The following is a 23,100-nucleotide window of genomic DNA, read 5'->3' as shown; positions in this document are numbered from 1 at the left end:
GCCCCCGCCCGCGCTGTGCCGCCCCCCAGGGCCGCGCCGCCCGCCCTGCGGCGGCCGAGGAGGAGGGCAGAAGAGGAGGTGCGGGAAGAGACTGAACGGGTTCTCACTCCAAATGGCTGCGAGGAGCTGTGCCTGCTCCGGTTTGTTCTACCGGGCAGCGCCTTCCCTAACGCCTTGTTTGCTTTCGCTTCCTTTGTTTTTAGTCGTGGGCACACATTTTTATTCTGTTCCCATCCTAGGAGAGATGAGTTAGGTTGGCAGGGACTGGCGGAAAATGTGGCCGGCTGAAAGGAAGCAAGAAGTAAGGAGCCGAAAATGCCTTTTCCACCTTTGGCCGGAATGGGAAGGCAGAGCGGGATACACGCACACCGTCAGGCACCCGGAAGGTTTAGCGCCCTGACTCCTTGCTGGGAAGGCAAAGCCGTGCGTTCGACCCGAACGCCTGGGACACCCCACGGAACGCCACCAGTGTGGCCGATACTCGGCTGCGGTGAGTTCTATTCGCCCCACGCCCCAGCCCCTGCCGCAGACTCAGTCCCTGGAAAGCTGTCCCCACGTAGCTTTCGGTAGCCTTCAGGGTGATGGCATACAATCGAGCACAACGCACTGATGCACCTTCTACTTTTTGTGAATTCATAAACGCCTCACAGAATTCCCACACCTGCACTTCCTTTGGCCACCTCCATTTTAAGCTACTTGTATCTAGGAATGCTACCAAATCGGCTGTAAATCTGGTACTAGCCTAGGTAATGGGTAGAAAGGCACATCATTCTCTATCTTCTAGCCCCATGTCTGATACCTCACCAGCACCTGCTGACATCTGTTTTGGAAAGCATATGCTCTTTCCTAAAAGCTTCCATATGTACCGACAAAATTATTTAAGTAAGGTCTGCTGTAAAGAGTAAGACGATGATGGAATTAAAATAAAGACAATAAAACAATCAAGAAAATAACACAATCAATTTTTTAGAGCATGGAAAAAAACATTACTTATTTAAAAAATGCATCATTTTCATGTAGATATATATTGTACTGGTATATATAGTGTATAAAATGATTGATACAACCTGGAATCTTTATTTTTTTAATTCCAGTCAATGACTTTTAGTCAAAATTGGGTAGTTTCAGCTACTAAGAATAGATTAGATTTCACTCAGAGCATATTCTCTCTTTTAAAACCTGTATGTATAGAATTGTATCTATGTATTCACCTGTATTGTGTACTGGTCCCTGATATATTAATATTACATGAAATTAAGATTTCTAAAGTGCCAATTACAGAGATAACAAGTAACAAAAAAGAGGGGGAGGTTACTTCAAGAAAATAATTATTAGAGTTTTTGAGATAAATACTAGGGTTTTCTTATAAATGCCAGAGCCCAAAAGAGTGATGGTGAGTGTGGTAAAGCTCACAAGAAATACTTGCTGGATGTTTTGTACATTGCGCCCAAATCCACAGCAATCGTCTCCAGGAATCACATCTTGAAAAAAGGTTAGGAACAGGTCAATGAGTTTCCAATCTTTAGGTAAACTGAATGAGTATCCTCTCCAAAACTGAGACCCTACTGTTCTAATAAAAACTATAATAGTCTGCAGTAGAAGAAGCTGGACTAAACTTTCTTAACTGTTTTATATGCTCAGTATAAAAGGCATGAACACAGTGTATACCTCCAATGCAGAACTGTAATTTAATTTTGCATTTTTAATGAGACAAGACACCCTACAGACCAAGACTGTAATCTGCATGTACCACTTCTATTGACATAACTGAATTTCAAATATTTACAGAATAAATAACTTCAGATTTTTAATGGATGAGCCATCTAGTCCTGAATATGGCATCAGCAGATAGCTATTATACACAGTTTTACTCATTTGCTTCATGACTTAGTGGAAGTCAGAAGAATCCCATTATGGATAATTGCATGATAATAAAACCTATGAGGAAATTTCTTTCCAGACCTCAATTTCATAATGGTTGGCTTTTGTTTTGAAATGTGAAACATCCTTTATAAATATTTTATCCTAATAACAACTATCAGTAAATGACAGAAATCTTTATTGCCTATGCACATAATTATTATCCATAGATACCATAGATATCCATACTGTAACCTAATCCTGGACAGATACTTCCTGATAAGCCTTCCTATAGCACTAATTTCATATTCCTCTATCCAACTAGTCTCCAGTGCATGTCATAGCAACGCCTGTGAGACGTTTTGGTGTTGCTTACTGCCACAGGAAATTAAAAGTGAGACTGACAGAGGGAGAAAACATGGTATAAAACACCTTGCGTCTTAGGTATTCTTACTCATAAGACAGTAAAGATTTGGAAACTACCACTATGTTTAACCATGTCCATAACATTCTTTGCACTAATCTATCCCAGTTTTCAATTTCTTCCTTCCTTATGCCTAAAGATATTTATTGTCACTTTCCTCTGTCTTTTCTGCCTAAGAAAGGTTTTGTGTGATGTTTTGACAGGTTCCAAATGGTATCTGAACTTGGTACTCACATGACAATAAAACGGAAGATTGTGAATAGCAGCATCATAGGATTTTCATAATGAATAAGCCTCCCATCTTAACCAATGGGATATCTTGTGAGTGCTTTTTGCTTGCCATTGTGCATTAAGAAGACATTTGTACAGTGCTATGCAGAAGTACATCCCAGTCTTGTTTGTGAATGTTTCCAGTAAATTTAGAGGCTGTCAGTATGTCTGAGTTGAGCAAATTATCCTTCCAGTATGCCTTCCTAATCGGCTTTTTGTTTGCTGGTTTTGTTTAGGTTGGTGTTATAAACAAAAATCTGCCAATTTTTTGTGAGAAAAAGGTTACAAAAACTAGTCAGACCAGTGTTGCTGCTGAAGTGCTACCTGTTAGTTATGGTAATCACAAGTCGTTGAAGTTAATAGTTCTTTTTGTGTCAGTAAAGGCCCTGGCTACGGCTAAGTTAATGGCTCTTCTCCCCAGACAGTGAGGGGAGGGGACGAGAGTGGGAGGGGGTACATGAGAAGATGCAAAATAACTTCGGGACCAGCATGTCATGAGAAGTGTCAAACTTACTGAAAGAAACCCCAAAAACAACGAGCCAATGCAGAATTAAGAAATTAGAGTGATGCCTAAACGTGAGGAACAGAGTACTGAGCCTGCAGAGATGCTGAGAACCTTTGTTGCCCCTCGCCCTGAGCACGAAAATCATCTTAAACCGAGGCCCGGAGCTAGAAAGGGGTAGAGAGTAAAGATTGGGGTCACGCCCCAGGTTCCTCGAGACGTTGACCCCCAGCTCTACCTCTAGTGGACAAAGCTGCGCATATTCTTTTTCTCGGAGTCACCCTGGGAGAGACGATGGAGACTTCCCAATCTTGAGCTGATCATTTTTAAAAAAGGCATTAAAAAGAGAAAAAGTCTCCTGCCCTGTTTATTTCAGTTGCGGTTCTCCTTTTGTTTTTTTGTTTTTTTTGTTTTTTTTTTCTCTGTTTGGTTGGGTTTCTGGGGGGGTTTTGAATTTTTTGGTTTTAGTTGGTTGGTTGGTTGGTCTTTGTTTGGTTGTTTTTGTTTTTATAAAGGGGAAAAAACCCAAATAAAATGTATCAGCTGTTCTCTGCTGTTAAATTAATAACATCCAGTATTTGCAATTTCCTTCAACAGATACCCTTTTGTGTGCAGTTTAGACAAATTATATTCTGAATGTTTCTCAGTGTTACTTATTTCAAAGCAAAAGGTGCCCGCCAAGGTGCTAAGGTATAGCCTAATGACTAGGGAAGAGTTAACCCCGTTTTTTCACCTGATTTATGTGGAATTTTAGAAACTTCTTTCCTTCTACCTGTTTGTATGTCGAGGTTCTTATGGATGACCTATCTGAAAAAGCTCAAGTATTTTTCGAAATACTTTTGTTCTTCAGACTCATCTTTTAATATTATTTTGCCCCAGCAGGCAGCAGAAGAGGGGTGTTGTGCAGAGCAGCGACCCGCAGGCATGGCGCGGTGCAGGGCGCGCAGCCCAGCCGAGCACGCTGCACCAGGAGCCAGCATCCTGTCCGCAGCGCTCCTCGCCCGCTCCAGCAGCCGCGTGATTTGGCTCCTTAACTGCGTGCGGAACTGATCCTGGTGTATTGTGTTGGGTGGGAATTTTCTTGGTCGTTAGGGTTTGTTGGTTGGTTCCTTGCTTGATTGCTTGACTGGGTATTTTCCCAGAGTTTGCTATTAGTTTAAGGATTTGCATTGTCTTTCACAAAGTTTCGGTTGACCCTTCAATCCTGCTCATGGAAAACGTCTAGTAGGCACAGTGTGATCCAGACCACCACTTCTGTGGGAATTAGCTGCTGGATCACCTGTATGAGCTAGTTGTTCCTGTATTGTTCTGCACAAGTCTGGTGGAACAGGATCATAAATTTCAACACTGAAAAAAACCAAAAACCCAAAACAAAGCAAAAAATCTCATCACACTTGACATAGCCACATGACACAAATTACATTAATAAATTGGTAGAGTATGAGCTGATGCTACTGTAATATGGCCACTCACCGAAAATGAATACTTAAGTCTTCAGTATTGGCATCAGCTGTTTCTCTGATTACTTTTGTCCTATTATATTGCTTTTACCATGAAATGGATGCCAATTATGGATCCAGGCTTATTTGTATTTTTATTATTTGACAGTTATAGAGGTTAAAATCTCCTCCCAAAAGTTTCAGATGGCCGGTGATGAAGTGTTCAGCCCAGGATATAGTATGGAGGATACTAGTCTTCCACCTCCGTGACATAAATTATAAATTAATATTTTGGCATCAGAGAAATACTATTGTTTCTGTCAAAATACCTTTCATGTGCATTTATTATGTTCGTCACATTCAAGCACATTTCTCTTTCATGTCATTGAATTTTTAACAAGGCGGCTTTCATTCTTTATGGGTTTTTTTACTTTTGTGCAAGTCCAAAGTTATTCATAAATATAAACACACCCATTTATTAACCTAGAGAGACTTTGTATAATGTCTGGTTCATTTGCCATCAGTAGGGCTTCTCATGCTCTGCTAGATTAATGGTATTGTATGTTTGGATTATTTATCTAAGACCTCAAACATTCTATTCTAGCTTTTACTCTTACCCTACAGTCTATTCTTAGATATATGCTTCCTAATTCTGATTTCATATAAGTTTCATAGCATAGTAACTCCATCCTTTTCAATGGAATTGCACCATTGAAAAACAACGGAATTGTTTTTCAGTATCATACACAGTAGTGTCAGACCATGAGCTTCCTTTAAGATATTTAACATACACATTGTAATAGTGTGACTCCTCCAGTTTGTAAGGAAAAAAACAGAATTTCAGAATAGTCTAACCATTAGAAAGCATAAACTTATATGCCCTCACTCCCATCTTAGTTCTCACTATGTCACAGGACAGGGAGGCAAGAGTTACACATCACCAGACAGAGGTAGTTCTTTTGGTATTTCATGGAAAAGTATTATTTTTAAATCTTTCCATCATCCAAAGAGTGCGTCAGAGGAGGTTATTTTCTTGCAATCTAAAGTACGTCACTAGAAGGACCACGGATAACTATCTCATTGCCCATAATTTTAAAATGGGAGACTAATCCAAAATCAAAGCATTCTTGAATACTTCCCACAATCTTGCACCAAACTTTAGTATGTAAACTGAAAAATTATTTTTCCAGTGAAGATGAACAGAAAATAATGATCCACTTGCATGTAGTAGTAGTTCATAAAATTATCTTTTCAATATGCAATTTATACACAAATTAAATGCAAGAATTTAGAAGCTTTAGGAATAAATTCTGTATTTTGTATATGCTTCATGTCTTCCATTAATAGGAGCATCAATATATTTTGCATATTACTACCAAATCTTCTAATGAAAATCATAAGCAAAGGCGTGAGGGATAAGTGACATAAGGATAAAAATTATGACCTAGTCAATTGTGTTTTCAGATGAGCAATTAAATGATTTTTATTCATATATATAATATTAAAAACATTATAGCAGAAGCCCATCATGAGACTAAGACTGTTTCAAGTATTTATGGTTTTAAAGTGAATGCAGAGAAGCATCTTAAGACAACCGGTAATCAATGCTTTCTTCTAAGTAGAAGTACAGTAATAAGGGAAGTATCTTTCTTTCTCTATATGAAAATCTATTAGAAAAGCATGTGGTACTTAGGAAAATTGGTCCTTATTAAGTCTTATATAAAGCCATCACAAATACTTGACAGAAGTAGTATTTCCACAGAAGTATTTAAAGTAATGGAGAAAACTGAGTTGGAAGACAGCAAACAATTGGCTTCCATTTAAGACTTTAGGAAGTATTGAGCAGGAATCAAGGCACTCAGGTACATACTGAAATAAAAATGTGGGTTGAATTGTATAACTATAATTACAGTTACATAATTTTAGTTATACCTATAACCTCAGATAGCCGGATAGTATGTTTCTTCAATCAATATGGGATGATTTGTGAACTTGAATTTGAGCAGAAATAGAAATAATGCCTGAGATGCAGAGCTAATAGTAGATTGCTGTTATTATTCCCCTGCAGTTAACATGGAATTTAGATAGTGCTCTATACTTTTAAGGAAGATTGGTGAATCTATAATAATATTTAAGGGAATTACGGAAATTCATTAGTAGGGAAAAGGATAACATTTCTTTCATTTGTCCTAAGAGACAGAGAAGAGAGACTTTTCAACACTTAGAAAATTCTGTTTTGGACATATAGAGAATTTGATAGAGTTCTAAGATTGTTTAAATACCAATTTGGATAAAACACAAGTATTACCCTGGTGTGGGTATAATTGTGAGGCAGGCTGTCAGGGTACTGTATTTCTATGGGACTGCTTCCTAATCTGGTTGCATTTTGAGTTGTGGGTTTGCATTGCCTTACATAGAATCTAAATAAAAATCCTCTGAAATTTTGGTTTTGTTTTGATTGAAAGAAGGTAATTTTTTTTACTCCAAAATAAAGAGTGTTTAACAGAACCGAGACTTTGAAGAGACTAGGAAATTTTCAGAAAATCAGTGGTTAAATTTTAGTTTGAATACTGAGAGTAATAGATGTATTTTGAATTATAGAGGATATTCAAACCTCTTGTATTTGTGAGGGAAAACTTTTGTCATTAATACCTGCTTCTGCTAAGAAACTAATCGTAAGTCTGAGATTTACAAGAAAAGAAAAAAAGCTTTGAGCTCCCCCTACTGTTCTTTCCATCCAAAAAGATGGAAAACCTGGATTTTGTTTTGATGGGTAAAATATCAGTCAGATAGAAGAGAAATTTAACAACACAGAAATACTATTTTAAGTTTCTGATAATGTGCTATTAACAGTGGAGAGAACCAGAATGTTTGTTTTCCAAGTTGTTAGAACTCTTAAGGTTTTTGGCATTCATAGCATAATGTGCATGACAATGTATATCTTCACATACAATAGTTTTCCAAGTTTCTTGTGCAAAGATATGATTTAGTGTTTGCATATGCATACACTTAATCTTGTTCCCTTTACATGAAAGTGGTGGATCATAGAACTTATTAAATATTGGCATATTCATACAAATTATTAATTTAATTTACTTTTCCAGATAGCTTTCAAAAAGCTATTATTTATTCAGGTAAGTGATTTGGGAACTCCTACTGCAATTTTTAATAAATTACTACTTGTAAATCCAATTTTTGAGTTCTTTTACATTATTACCATTGCAAGTTACAAAGAGTACTTTAAGAACTAAAATTCTGAGTGATGTACTGATTGACATTACAAGCACTTTTCACTGAAAGTGTTTAATCTCATAATGGCCAGATTTGTCTATAATGTATAGTTTCTGAGTTCATCATCAGTGCTCATAATCAAAGCACTTTTTATCTGTTTATTAGTATTTCTTTGTTAAATAACACTTAATTTTTTCCAGAAAAAAAAAGCCTGTCTTTGCACAAAGGCTGAGCTTTATTTGGAGTTATGTGCTTTCATTATTTTAACAACTGAAGAATATTAATGTGCTGATTATTTCAAGTCTTGTTATACCCGTTCTCATAAAGAGTCTGTGCTAGTCTCTTTATAGGTGACATTAAGGTGGTAGTATTGTAACAAAAAAAAAAAGTCAAAATTCTCTCTAGTGTATCATATATGTATTGGTACTTCTCCTTCATTTTCCCTATGGAGTTCAAAATTCTTCTAATGAAATAATCTTTCTTTTTTACCATTATGATTTCCAAAAAGTAGTTAAGCAAACCTCTATTTCTTTGGCCTGGTAACACCAAATACCATCTGTTCCACATGGAGGTGTGGAATGAGGTGAAAGTGAGCTGGTGCAGGGGTCTTGCTAAATTTTGGTGAGAAAGGCCCAACAACAAGTGGCTTAATAAAGTTACTTCAAAAAGACAGGCTGAGAAGAGGGGTACAGACAGCAACATGTTACATCTCCTCAGGTGAAGGCACTCCATGGAGCATTGAACAGTGCCCCGGTGGATTTTCCCATGGCACACTGCACAGAACAGATCCTGTCTGGGGAAAGAAACTCACCCTTTCGGTCCTTTGAGGTCATCTATAATTTCCTTACAAGAAAACAGGTCTGTTTAAGGGCAAGTCCATGCAGGAAGTATCATGGCAGTGCTGAGCAGGAGCTGCCCACAGGCAGCTGCCTGTACCGTCCCATGTTAGTTGCAGTGTACAGCTGTCTCCCAGTCAGGATCAATGCATTCCATCCCTTGATCCCTATAGAGTTTACCTTTCCCAAATATATGTTGTAATTTACAAATCGTATTAATAGCATGGCATTCTCAAGTCCAAGTTCCAATAGGAGAAATGTGGCCTTTGCAAGATCACCAGCTCCTCAGGTTTAATGTCTTCCATGAGGATCCCAGTACACTATCTACCTGCACTCTTTTCAAGGATCACATTGCTCCTTTGTGATAGTTCATGAGAAAATAAACCAGTAAACCAAAGTGATTGATTTTTGATTTTTTCATGGTCTCATTAGAGAGACAGCACTCCAAGATTCATGAAGATATTTGTTTTTACCCACAGATCATTCACAATTTTTCTGTTCCCTACATTGTCTAGAAAAGGGCAATGAAGCTGGTGAAGAGTCTAGAGGTAAGTAATTTGAGAAGCAGCTGAGGGATCTGGGGTTGCTTAGCCTGGAGAAAAGGAGACTCGGGGTGACCTTATCAGCTCATAAAACTACCTGAAAGGAAGCTGCAGCCAAGTTAGGTTGACCCCAGGCAATTAGGACGAGAGGACAATCTGAAGCATGCACCAGGAGAAGTTCAGGCTGGACATTAGAAAGAACTTCACAGAAAGAGCTGTTAAGCACTGGATCAAGCTGCATGGAGAGGCTATGGAGTCATCCATCCCTGGAGGTGTTTAAGGGAAGACTGGATGGGGCACTTTGTACCATGCTCTACTTGACAGGGTGGTGTCTGGTCAAAGGTTGGATTTGATAATCTCAGATGATTGATTAATCTAACTGATTCTGTGATCAAGGGAAGTTCAATTTAACTGCAGTTTTAATTCTTTTTTCCTGCTGTTAACGTGCTCAATTAATCTTCTTTCACTCTAATGATTACTTTTGCTCTGTCTTTTCCTTTATGAATTGAATAAAACAGCTCCATGGTCTTCACAAAAGATTTATCAAGTCCTACTTGGAGGCTTACATTGGATATAATATTTCAAACAGCTGACCATGCTGAGAAGAGCCAGTTCTAGCAGTGAGCTGAGAGTATTATTTGTTGCTAGAATTCTATGTTATAAAATGTAGATCCTACTGTTTGTTTAATCTGTTACATTCCCATTTTGTCTCCATCGTTTTATTTGACTGCTTTGTTCATTTTGCATATTTTTATGCTTTAGTACCAGATCTGTTTTGTCATGCATATGGATAGACCACAAGCATAAACAGTTTAAGAGTATATATCCTTTTTTCTGTAATTCTATTTAGTGTCCAGACCATTGGGATTCCAGTCCTAATGGATAGTAGTTGTAAGAAAAATTCATATGCAAAGCCCTGTGTGCTAATACAGGTATTTCAACTGCATACAGGTATGTTTTCTTCCCTCTGCTATATCAAATCCTTCCATCTATTCATGTAGACCACATAGAAAGGAGTAGAACTCAGTTTGGAGAAAATATCAGCCACACTCCCCATAAGAGTGTAACTCATTCCAAATTTACATGCACTGCTATTAGTAAAAGGTCACCATGAGTTATCAGTTCCCTTGTTACTAAACAAATATGACTTGTTTGATTCAGGACATTGTTTCCTTAGTTAATATTTAGGATCTATTTTGCTTCTGTCTCTCCATTTATTTGGTATCCATTTAGCACCTACTGATGCCTTTTTCTCTGGTCCTAGAAATATGAGCCAGACACAGGGAGATAAAAAGGGGTTATCCTTTATATAAGGATCCTTAGGTACCCAATTCATCAGCTGGAAAATGCTGAAGATGCACACCCTGCATAATGCATGCACAATTTTTATAAACTTTGCAAATAAGCATATCTGGCAAGAATCCCCAATTAGATGCACACCCGGCGAAGTCGTGCCCCTGTGCTCTACTATCTTCTAAATCGTTCCCCTCAGATGAGGCCTAAGCTCTGTAAAAAATATGTCTTGAAGAGCTGGTCTCAGTCTTGGTTTCTAAGGAGAGCCAAGATAGCATTGGGGTCTTGGAATGTGTTTTGTCCTTCTCCCTAGGAAAATACTCAAGTTAAGTTACAATAGTAGACTATAGAGTGACAAATATTTGTGTAAAGAATACAGAGAATATATAAAAGAAAAAATAGCAAAAATCAATACAGCATTATTTCTGCACTTTTTTAGAAACTAGCAAGAGTCTATCTTGTCTCTACTTTGTATTTAACCACAGCACCAGTTTACACAGCTGGCTATCCCACTAGTTATTGTGATTATCCAGGCCCAGTTCGGTAACCATGAGGTAAGGGTGCTGAAGATACAGTCAAAGTTTAAGATGTTACTTCTGAAAGCTGCTTTATTTGAGTCTGCTTCCAAATGTCAGCCAAATGTCTTCCACTCTGATCCACATAAGAACAGTGGTATTAATAATAGCACATAATTGTGCAGCCAGTATGAAATTGAGAGCCATTGTGTTCTGCACAAACACGAGACATACCATGGATTTCTTCCTGTAAGACTGAAATTGCGTCTACAGTCTGCCATTAAATATATTCAGTAATGGCTGAGATGTTTATAACTGCCCTCTCCAGCTTGACTATTCTGAAAGAGGGAATGAGAGTTCTGATTATACCATGGAGACATTCAAGGACATTCAATGTAGGGACTAACAAATATTTTCCTCCGCCCATCTGGATTTTCAATTAGATCAGATATTGTTATATTTGGAGTTACAGCCCCAAAGGCACAAACCTGAGCTTTATCTATGGGCAGGATTTTCCAGACCTTATTGTCACATATCCAATACCACTCTGTCCTAAGTGGTAGAACTAGTCTCTGTGATGTCAGTTCCATTTTTCCTCACAGTTCTTGGGCTTATTTTTTCCATGAATCTGGTCTTATGGCAGTATGAAGGGAGAATGGTCTTTCCTGTGGCATTTTTAACTGCACAAGGAACTGTATCATTCCTGTGATCTATTAGACTACTCAGGGGTATAGGAGGCAGAAGAGTCTTATTGACTTGTTATCACCTTTTGGTACAGTTTGATTCCATTAAAACACCAGTCAGTGGCCAGTTACTACTCTTACTGAAAGGTGGAAATTGAGTATAAATCCAGTAATTGTTCTTATTAAGAGCTTTGGATGCATTTTGGACTAAAGTCCCATACAAATCGTTGGGCCAACCCTGAGTCACAGTCTCATCAGCAAAGCAATTTCCCATTTGGGGACTTGTTTTCCCTTTTTGATGACCTCTGCAATGCATAATAGCTACCTTTGAAGGCTTCCAAATACTCTTAATTCACACTTAATTTCATTACCTTGAGGAGTTATAGCCCTCTCTTCTTTCAAAGGGGTCCATGGGCATAGACAACACTAAAGACATATTTGGAATCAGTCCATATACTCACCTTCTTTCCCTGAGTTCTAGAGCTCTTGTCAGTACAATGAGTTAAATCAGATCTTCAATCACCTTATCCATGGTTGTTACTGTGTAGCCTGTCATTTGCTTACAATTTCCCAGGAAGCTATTTCCATTCTGTATATGGTTCCTTCTCTGGATTCTCCAGAGGCACGTCCTTCAGGTCTGGTCTGCTGGAATAGGCCTCTTCTATCATCTGTGAACAGTCATGCTCAGGCATGATGTAAATTAATGTAGATAACAAAAAACATTGCAGGATTTACAACAAATGTTGTTTTTAGGGTAACATTATCCCATTCCAACAACACAGAGTGATACTTAAGCATTCTGCTAGGAGATAGGCAGTGTCCTCCCTTTTGTTCCAGTACAGTGATCACTGTGTGGGACACATACTTGAATTTGTGCTGCCCAAGGGTGACTTTGTGGGCTTCTTGTACCAGGATGACAGTAGCTGCCACACCTTTCAAACACCCAGGCCACTCCTGACTAACATTGTCTAGCTGTTTTGAAAAGTAGGCCACAGCCCTTGTGTTCTCTGTCCACATGATGGTTCCCTTTTCAGCTGCCTTAAGGGCTCCATTCAGAGGTTTTACCAGTAGTACATAATTTGGTATCAATAAGCAGCACCAACCTACCATTCCCAGGAAGGCTTGCATCTCTCTCATAGTGTGGGGCTCTGGAAGTGTCTTCTTTTTGTTCTCTGCTGAGTTGTTGATGTCCATTGAAGATTTCTAGCCCCAAGTAGACTACTGTTTCCCGGGCAACCTGTGCCTTCTCTTGCAAGACTCTGTACTCACTTAGTTCCAGAAAGTTCAAAAGATTTACACTGAATTGGATGCAGTCCCCTTGAGTTCTAGCTGCAATTCAGATATCATCAACATATTAAAGAATAACTCCTCCTGGTTCCTGTCTTCTCCAGTTCTCCAGTTCCTTTGTGAGCTGGTTTCCAAATATTGTTGGGCAGTTTTTGAATCTCTGGAGTAGAACCATCTAAGTGAGCAGGGTTTTCCTCCCTGTCTCAGGATTATCTCACTCAAAAGCAAAGAGTTTTTGGCTATTCTTATGCACAGGAACACAGGGAAAGGCATCCTTGAGGTCTAAACAGTGAACCACCCTTAATCATCTGTCAGCATGGTCAAAAGAATGTAGGTGTTTGCTACAACTGGGTATATATCTTCTGTTATTTTGTTAATTTCTCTTAAATCCCGCACTAATCAATAACTCTTATCATCAGCCTTCTTTACTGGAAGGATGGACGTGTTGTATCTGGATTCATATTCCACTAATAACCCAAATTTCTCAGTGATAGATTCTAATACCCTATGTCCTTCTAACTTCAAAGGGTGCTGTTTCTGCCTTGCCATTGTAGACCCTAATTTGAGTGTAATACAGGCTCAGCTCTTTTGCATGTCCCAGGAAAATCATTGGCCCACACTATTAGAATGACAGCATCTTCAACTTCTTTGAAGATGAAGATGGGAATTTTGGGATTTGGGAATTTTGCCATAATTCTCCTGTAAGAAAATAGCTGCTTTGACAAATTTAGTTTTAGGAATTCTAACTTTCACTCCCACCTTCTTTGGAAAATGTGATTTCTGCTTCTAATTTCTACAGTAAATCCCTACCTATTAATGGCTTTGAGGAGTTTGGAAAAAAATTTCCTAGCTTAAAAAAAAAATTAAGCTAGGAAACCCAGTTTCCTAGCTTAAATTTTAAAGGCCAGAAGAAAGGCCTTGTTTCACTGACCCTGTGGAGGCCCTGTGGCATAAATCACATTTATAGTATCTTGATTCAGTTTCCCTTTTAAAGTATTTAACACAGAATATGTTCCCCCATATTTACCAGAAATTCAACACCCTCTTTCCCCAGCTTAACTATAACCAAAGATTGTGCTGGGCAGGATAGTCCCTTCAGACCCCATCAGTTCCCATTCACAGCTAATTCAGGTACTGGGGGTACCCTTTGTCTAGAGGAGGAGTACTCCTTTTCAATACATTAGATGACTTTCCCTGATCACCCCTTCTATTCTGCTGGCATCTATTCCTGTCTGTTGAATCTCTATTTTGATATATCTTCCAGGCTGTATTCAACAATCTACCTATGCCATGCATCTCACCCATCTTTGACAGCTTATTCTGCAGATTGGCCTATAAACAAGTAAGCCAAGTGGGTTTGCTCTGCAGGTGCCTTGAGGTCCAGATTTGTGTATTTTCATGCAGCCTCTTTAAGCCTACTCAAGAAGTCTGTAGGGGTTTTATTTCTGGTGGGGTATTTTTGGTTTTTGTTTTGTTTTTGTTGTTGTTGTTGTTTTGTTTTGGTTTGGTTTTGGTTTTGGTTTTGTTTGGTTGGTTGGTTTTTGTGCCTTCATATAATTTTGACCAAGTCACTGCTTTAGGAATGGCATATTTTAGGCCAAGTACTATCCAATTCTGATAACATTTTAACTTTGCCATTTGTTCTGCCACATAAGGGTCCCACCCTTGGTCAGTTAAAGGGAAAAATATTGTTAACTGACCACTGAAGATTTCCAGCTGTAATTAGAGTCTCTGTAGCAGATATAACAGCCTTATCAACCATCTCTTTTTCTGTTTCATCTAATAATGTGTCTAGCATTACATTCAGATCACTCCAATCTGGGTTTTGTGTCTTAATAGCCCTATTAACAAGATTAGCTACCTTCTCTGGATTGTCTCATTATCGTCCAACTGAGGCTTTCCATTGTTGCAATTCTACCAGAGAAAACAGTGTTTTTATGAAAATCACCCCTTGATTCCCAACAGCATAGCCTAAAGGTGCTTGTATGGCAGACTCGTCCCTTTCTGATTCCTCCTTTTTAGATCTGGTGTGTTTTGCTACTGGGTCGGGTGTTTCCATGGCCTCTCGGGCTGCTTTCCCCCTTCTCACTAGAGTGGCTGCAGCAGCTTTGCTCTCGGTTTCATTTTCTGAGGAGCTAGCTATCTGTGTGGGAAGCACCGCGCTCACTCCCAACGCAGGCTGTTCCGCGGGGTGTCACCGGGGCTGAGGGCCGGCCGGGCCCGGCTTCCGCGCTCTGCTGCTCCCCGGCCGGGCCTTGGCCCGTCTCCGCCCTGTCGGGCCGCTCGGGGGCTGTGGCGGCCCTGCCGCTGTCTCCGCTGCTGTCACCAGCGCCGCGGCGGGCACAGACGGCGGTGGCAGCTCTCCTGCTCACCTCCACCAGTGGCGGGGACAATGGAGGCGGCAAGGGGAGATGCTGCTCCCCCCTCCCCGCGCAGAGCGGAGCCGCCAGATCCACATCAGTCATGTCGAGCTTACCAACACAGACCGGGCTGGCAAGAGGCTCCTCCTTCTTATCCTTTGTCTTTACTCTTGAAACCATTGCAAAACAGCCTTCTTCAGGTTCGTATGCATCTTCTCTGAGACCGAAGTTTTGATAATTCTGCTATTAATTCACTTTCTAGGCGGACAAAGTGAGGCCACGCCCCTCCTCCTTCTAATTTTCGGATCAGACAGATTTCTGTACAGAGTCGAATTAATTCTTCCGTGATAACAGGCATTCTCCTGCTTGCCAGGAAATGCCAATGTTTCAATATAAAATCTAACACGGAGTCACAGGCTATGTGCATGCCTTTGTTGGAAGATACACATCCCATGTTCATAAAAAGAAAAAAAAAAAAAAACCGCTGAGAAAAGAGCTACTAGCTGCAGACTCTGACCCAGGATTTGAACACACACTTTCCACTCCCAAATCAAATTACTAAGCTTTGTGTAATCCTTTTGGGGATTCAGTATAGCCAGCTTCTTAAATACATGGAGCTCAAATTTACAGGAAACCATTTTTTGTTCCACTGCTTGAAGTAGAATCTAGTATCTAGCTGCTTGACTGGTCAGGGACTTTTTTGATGCTCCAGCCTAATGTGTCTGCTCATTGGCTCTTTATTCACCATGTAGGGGGCACATGAATTCATCAGACTCTGTGCCTCAGGTCCCTGTCTTCTTTAGAATCCTTTTCTAAGGTATTTTATCACAACTTTTAATTTGTATTTGTTTTCTTGGAACCTAGATAGCTACTTCGATCAATAGAATTAGCTACCCAATATTAGCTACTCAATATTAGCTACCCAATATTAGCCAAATATTGTCTAAAACCCCAATTCAACATCTTTCTGCTGTTCAGGAAAATGTGTGAACACAGTTGAGTGCAGTGACTTTGTTCAGTGTTTGCATTCCTATTTTGGTAGTACAGAAAGACATTTTCTCTGTACAGTAAATTACAGTAGCATCATCAATATGGATAATAACTATGATCAATTTGAGTAAAAAAAAGAATATCTCTTATTACCAGACATGAGAAAAAAATAAAAGTTTAACAGTTATTATTACCTCCATGGAAAAAATGCATCATCCTCCATATTTAAGCTGTTGATTTTCCACAAAATTGAATGCTAGTCTGTTAATTTGTTTCATTAGTCTAACTTTAAATCTAAAGTTAGAAAGAAAACCTACCTGTAAAGAAAGACTGAAATATGATGGAAAATTGTTAAGGAAACATGGTTCCAAACAAGTATGCCTTCTTTTGGAGTTTTTGAAACAAGCCAGAGGAGAACATTTGATCTTGGGTCAGACAGCATCAGTGTAGTATTCACAATGATGTCATGTTGTGACAGTGGAATGATTTCATGTTGCTATCTACTTACTTGTGACAAGAGCCATTGCATTCAAACCACTTTTCAGGTGCTTTGATTTATTCCTGCCTTACTGCTCTTTCCCAGTTTTCTCAGGATTGCATACTTGCACATCCCTACATGCATCTTCCCAGCTCTAGCTTTCTCTCACTCTTTTTTTTCCTCTTTTTTTTTTTCAATTAATGAAACCATCACTTGAGAAAATAATATAGATTCTATTTACTACTCATATATAAAATAATATAGATTCTATTTACTACTACTAGTCAGTGCAGGATATTCTCTTCTTGTACTCTTTGGGGTAATATGATCTTTTTCAACCGTGATGGCAATGGTATGTTACTCATTGTCCAAAAAGATTTTATATAACAAATCAGCCTGCTACTGTGTTAATTTGTATATGTTTCATTCACTCTATTTCTAAGTTTGCTTTGCTCCTCTGACCTGGCTAGTAATAGAGTGGGCAGTATTGACTTTCACAACTAATTGCTCTATACTGTCTCTGGGGATGCTGTTCCAGCAGATATCCATTTGCCTCTGTTATACAGATAATAAGTTATCTTTAAAGATATAGGGCAGTTCTGGTTTAGAGGTGGTATTCCCCAGTTTAATATTCCCACTAATAAAAAGAAAAACATATGCTTCTCCCCTTTCCTTCCATCCAACTGGAGGCACAAAAGGCAAAGATCATGGGTTAAGAACAATTTACAGCAATGAGATAAGAGAACAAACAGTAACAGCAACAATATTAATAATAGAAGTGTACAAAACAGAGTGATTCACATGCAAAAATGCTCACTGCAGACCCCATGACAATTAACACAAGGTGGCTTCTGCTACATTTTCTCAACTGGAAGAAACCCCATCTTGCCAGAAGAGAGTCCCTTTACTCTGCCCTGTCAATGATATCAGGTCATAGAGAATAACCTCTTTGTCCTAGCCATGCTCCTCCTAACTACCACAAAATTTAATCCAGTCTTGGCCAGAACCAGAACAATGGCCAATTAGAAACTGTTTTTTTGAAGTTGTTCTTTGTTTTCAGAAACTTCAAAGTCTGAGAATCCTGTACAACTTACATTTTCCCAAATACAGGCACTGGTGTTGCCCCACACAACTTGGCGTGGGAGGAGGAAGGGGAGCTGGGGAAGAAGGAGTGAAGTTGAAGCTGGGAAGAAAAGGGGTAGGTAAGTGTCTTTGAGTTTTACCACCAAGAAAATCAATCTTTCTCAAGATGAGTCTCTTTTACCTATGATAAGAATCAGTAAGCTGTCACTCTGTCTTTATCTCAGCCTATGAGCTTTTCTATCTTCCCTTGTTGTGTGTAAGAGTAGTGAAAGAGCACCTGGGTTGGGTGGGTGTCCAGCAGTTAGCCAAGGTCAACACAACATGTACAGCATGGGTGCCAAGTGAACTAAAACTTGAGCCTTTGTTAGACTTTTAATGTGGTAGCATCAAATGAGCTGGCACTATATCCAACAACTAAATAATTTAAATAATGACTAAAAATTCCAGCATCACCATGTCATTAAACTTTAAACTGCATCAGAAACAATGTCAGTATAGTTTGTGTCTGCAGTGTTGTGCTGGTTCTCCTAGCAAGTTGGAGATCTGAATTTGCAACATATTGGTGCTCAATAATGTAAAGAAAGTGATCTATTAATAACATTACATAAAATACACTGAAAGGTTTTTCATACAGTGGATTTATATTCAGCAGTTAACACATTGTGGAGAACACACAGAAATGCCATTCCTAGAATTACAGAATCATAAAATGGTTTGGGTTGGAAGGGGTGGACATGGCTGCTTGCTCTGGGCTGAAAGAGTGCATTGCTGGGTCATGTCCAGCTCCTCATTCACCAGCACCCCCAAGTCCTTCATGGCAGGGCTAGTCTCGATCCATTCTCCGCCCAGCTTCTATTTGTACTAGGGATTGCACTGGACTGGATTCCTCTTTGATGTTTTTCTCTGCCGGTACAAAGATTTATTTATGACTTCTCTAGATAAAACTGGGTGTTCAAGCTGAATAAGCTGAAAGCAGGGAGAAAAGGCCATTAAATGATGTTGAGCAGAACAGGGGAAAAATGAGTGAGAAAAGAACAATCTACTTCCAGATTGTGATATTATTGGCAGTGAAATCCAAGGGAAAAAAATACCTTTTCTTGTTTAGGCAATTCTTAAGGACCATCAAATAATTACCAGCTTAGAACAAGGACACTTTACTCTATTTATTCCTACTCCTATATTTCTATACTCCTAGTCTTCTATTTCTATACTCTTACTTCTTCATTCTGTGTCTCCTCCTACCTCCACATGAACTGAATATGATGCTGGATTTTGTCCTTTAACATTTTTCAAACAATGACCCTAAGATTAGCTGGGTGCCAGAGTACTTTTTTTTCTGAGCTGGACAAATGTTTTGGTAATTTAATATATCACTGCTGTGAAAATGGGTTTGTCCTTGCCTACAATTTTGAAAAAATATTACTTTTCTGGGAAAATTGGATGTTTTTCTTGGTGTTTTCTAAATGCTATCAACCATATATACATTTCACTTAATTGCTAAATTCCCAGTCTTCCAATTTTCTATATGACTATCATCTTGAGAAAGTTCAAGCAGTAGTGCAGAACCTTTAGTGAATCAAGAGAGTTTTCTTACTGTAATAGACAAAGTCTCCTTATCTAGTTTTTGTTCAGTTTTTAGTTTGGATTCTATAGAATAATGCCAGCTCCTACTTCTGAAAAACTTCACACTTCCAAGGCTTTGAAACAATAAGATTAAAATTTTGCTATAGTTTTTTTACTTCATCCCAACTGCCTCATCTTGCCAAAACAGTGTTATTTCAGGCTCTTTTAATGGTTAAGACATGTTAGATGAATATTGTATGACCTCTAGAACAGCATCCAGCACAGAGGATTAAAATCCTCTGTAAATAAAAAGAAGGTAAATCTTCCCTTGAAGAGAGCTAATAACCAGAAAATTTGTTATTATATGTATTATGTGAGGAAAAGTGATTCCATATTAAAAAGCATTTTTGTTATCATTTTGTCTTTTTCTTCTTTCTGAAAAACCACTACCACTGAACTCAAACAAATGCCTTTTCATAAAGCATAGGCCAAAGATGAAGACTACCACAGAAGAGGTATTTCTTTCAACAAACTAGGTGTTCATGGGAGCTTATTATTATTGACTGAGGAAGCATAGGAAAATTTGGCACCAAAAATTATTTTACTCAGAATGCAAAATACACTAAGACATGATTAGATGCTTTTATAATGCTTAACTCAAAGCTCAAAAGGGAGTTCTAGAAATTGTCATTGATTATCAGCCAGTTGTGCTTTAGCTGCTGAAAATGCCATTGAATGTTGACAATCACCAAAAGGGTGCTGAAGATAGGTCAGAATGCATCCTGTTGGTTCTAAATCTAAAAGAGCCTGTGGGCTGCAGGTACAATTTCCATTGCAGTTTTTTCCATTGCCAAAAGTATCTTGTGGACTTAGGGAAAACTCAGAGACTGGGTGACTGAAACAGTCATGTGGTGGAGCAGCTTCTTTGCAAGAAAAAATCAGAAGAACCAGCTCAATTTAATGATCTTTTAGTTCCCTTTTTGATGGGAAGTTGTGTCTAGAAGTCTAAAATGGTCAATGGATTATCCTGACAGGAAATCTCAGAAAGTATGGAAAGAATTCTCAGTCAGAGCAAGGTCATTTAATGTTGCACGGGCATGTGCTATTAGCAGAAAATAAGAATTCAATATTGTCCTGGTTCTGGCCAGGACAGGGTTAATTTTTGCAATAGCCAGGAGGAAGCATGGCTAGGACATGAAAATTATTCTGTACCACCTCACATAATTTTCTCAGATGGAAGGGAAGGGGCCCTTCTGGTTCGGGTGGCTTGGTGGTAGTGGGGTATTGTTGTGTGGTGAGCAATCATGTTTGAAGGGTTTGTCTCTCACACACTATTATTAATATTGTTGCTGTTATTGTTTGTTTTCCTGTTTCATTTGCTGTTTCCAGTAAATGGTACTTATCTCAGCCTGTGATCTTTACCCTTTGAACCTCCAATTCTCTCCAGCCACCAACACAGGGAGGTGGAGGAGAAGGGTAGTGAGTGAGCAGTGCATGGTTTTGACTGTTACAGTGGGAACACTAAATAGGGGAATACCATTCCTAAACCATGACAAATATATATTGTGTAAAAATTTCAAAAGTGATTAAACCAGTAATGATGGAATGGTGAACAGGAGAACTAAAAGTATTATTGTAATTATGCACTAAATAGTTAATTAATTAATTCAATTTCCTGACTTGGTCCAATTGTACCCAGCATAGCTCTGGCAACTCCAGGTCTGGCAATGAAAGTCATATGAGTACATTTTCTGCCTGTTCCAATAGTTGCCTCTGGTTGGTCTTCTGGTCAAAGGCCACAGGCATTCAGAGGGGATACCTAGCTGTTCAGCAGCAGTGCCAATTACAGTAGCTCCCTGGGTGTCTTGCTTCCTTAAAGTGCCTGGGAGATGTTTTATCTCAAAAATTTTGTGTTCCTCAGGCTTTAGAATCCCCTTGCAACATAATCTTATTTGTTAATGTAACAAATCTTGAATGAGAACAGACAATATTCCTCCTTTAAAATTCTATTTGAAGGTATATATTTTTCTATATACCTATTTTATTCTAAGTGATTGAGTATGTTGTTACATACATTTAACCAGCAGATAAAAAACATATTTCTTTATATAAGCCATTGGTATATCTATCTCTTGATAGAGCTGTTGACCACTACACTCTGGATGTGACCATCCAACCACTTATCCGTTTAACAGTCCAGTCACCAAATACATCTCTCTTCCATTTAGAGAGAAGGATGTTGCCAGGACTGTGTCAAAAGCTTAACAGAAGTCCAGATAAATGGCATCTGTAGCCTTTCCCCTGTCCACTGATGCAGCACTGCATCATATACCACTAGCTTGGTCAGGAAGACTTGTCTTTGATGATGAAGTCATGCTGGGTGTCTCGAGTCATCTCCCTGTTTTCCCTGTGCCTTAGTGCAGCTTCCAGGATCTTCCCAGGCACAGAGGGAAGGCTGACAGGGTAATAGTTACCGGGGTCCTTGTTTCTACCCCTTATAAAGATGGGTACAATGTTTCCCCTTTTCCAGTCCCCTGGGACCTCACATGATGGTCATGACTTTTCAAATAGCATGGAGAATGACTTGGCAACTACATCAGTGAAACTGCTCAGAACTCTGGAATGTATCTCATCAGGTTCCATGGATTTATATACATTCAGGTTCCTCAGATGGTCACAAACCTGATCTTTATTTACAGTGGGAGGGACTTTGCTCCCTCAGTCCTTATCCTGCTGTACATCCACTTGAGAGACGTGAGAAAAGACGTTGCCATTGAGGACTGAAACAAAAATATTGTTGATTACTTCAGTCTTCTCCTCATCCCTTGATACTAGTTTTCCAGCATTGTTTATCAGGGTCTCTGACCTTTGTGTTTTGCTTAATATATCTGTAGGAGACCTCTTGTTATTCTTTTCATCCTTTGATAGGGTCAGTTCCAGCTTTGCCTTGGCCTTCCTCACTCCATCCCTAAACAACTGAATTTTATCTCTATATGCTTCCAAGGTCACCTATTCTTGTTTCCACTGTCTGCATTTCCTTTACTTTGACCAGCAGTTTCCTGCTCAACCATGCCAGTCTCTTGTCTTCCTTGCATCATTTTTTACACCTGGGGATTGCTAGTTTTTGTGCTCTATGGATTAATTCCTTAACAATCTGACAACTCTATTCCACATCTTTGTCCCTGAGGGCAGCCTTTTAGGGTTGGATGGTCACATCCAAAGGGTAGTGCTCAATGGCTCAGAGTCCTGATGGACATCAGTGACAAGTAGTGTCCCTCACAGGTCCTATTGGGGCAGCGTTATTTAAGATCTTCATTAATGACATAGACAAAGGGATTGAGTGTTTCCTCAGCAAATTTGCTGATGACACCAAGGTCAGTGGTGCTGTTGCTACATCTGAAAGACAAGATGCCATCCAGAAGGGCCTGGACAAGCTTGAGAATTGGACCCATAGCAATTCCATGAGGTTTAACAAGACCAAGTGCAAGGTTCTGCACCTGGATTGGAGCAGTCCCTGGTTCCAGCACAGGTTGTGGGATGAACAGATGGAGAGCAGCCCTGGGGAGAAGGACTTGGGGGTGCTGGTGGATGGGAAGCTAGACATGACCCAGCCATGGGCACTCACAGCCCAGAGAACCAAACGTGTCCTGGGCTGCATCCAAAGCAGTGTGGGCAGCAGGGCCAGGGAGGGGATTCTGCCCCTCTGCTCTGCTCTGGTGAGAGCCCACCTGGAACCCTGTATCC

The 23,100-nt window shown here is 39.4% G+C and overlaps 1 protein-coding gene across 1 annotated transcript in view; it reads left to right on the top strand.

Annotated features, from left to right (window-relative positions):
- The first annotated feature begins 14,194 nt into the window (after positions 1-14,194).
- CEP78 (centrosomal protein 78) overlaps positions 14,195-23,100 on the top strand; it is a 38,496-nt gene continuing 29,590 nt past the window's right edge. The window contains exons 1-2 of the mRNA XM_066569207.1: positions 14,195-14,224; positions 17,821-17,912. The gene's annotated coding sequence lies outside the window, so the exon portion shown is untranslated. The remainder of the gene's footprint in view (positions 14,225-17,820; positions 17,913-23,100) is intronic.

This window comes from Molothrus aeneus, chromosome Z (genome assembly GCF_037042795.1).
Source record: "Molothrus aeneus isolate 106 chromosome Z, BPBGC_Maene_1.0, whole genome shotgun sequence".
Taxonomy (NCBI): Eukaryota; Metazoa; Chordata; class Aves; order Passeriformes; family Icteridae; genus Molothrus; species Molothrus aeneus.
Note: the sequence above shows the minus strand (reverse complement) of the source record. Positions and strands in the feature narration are given on the sequence as shown.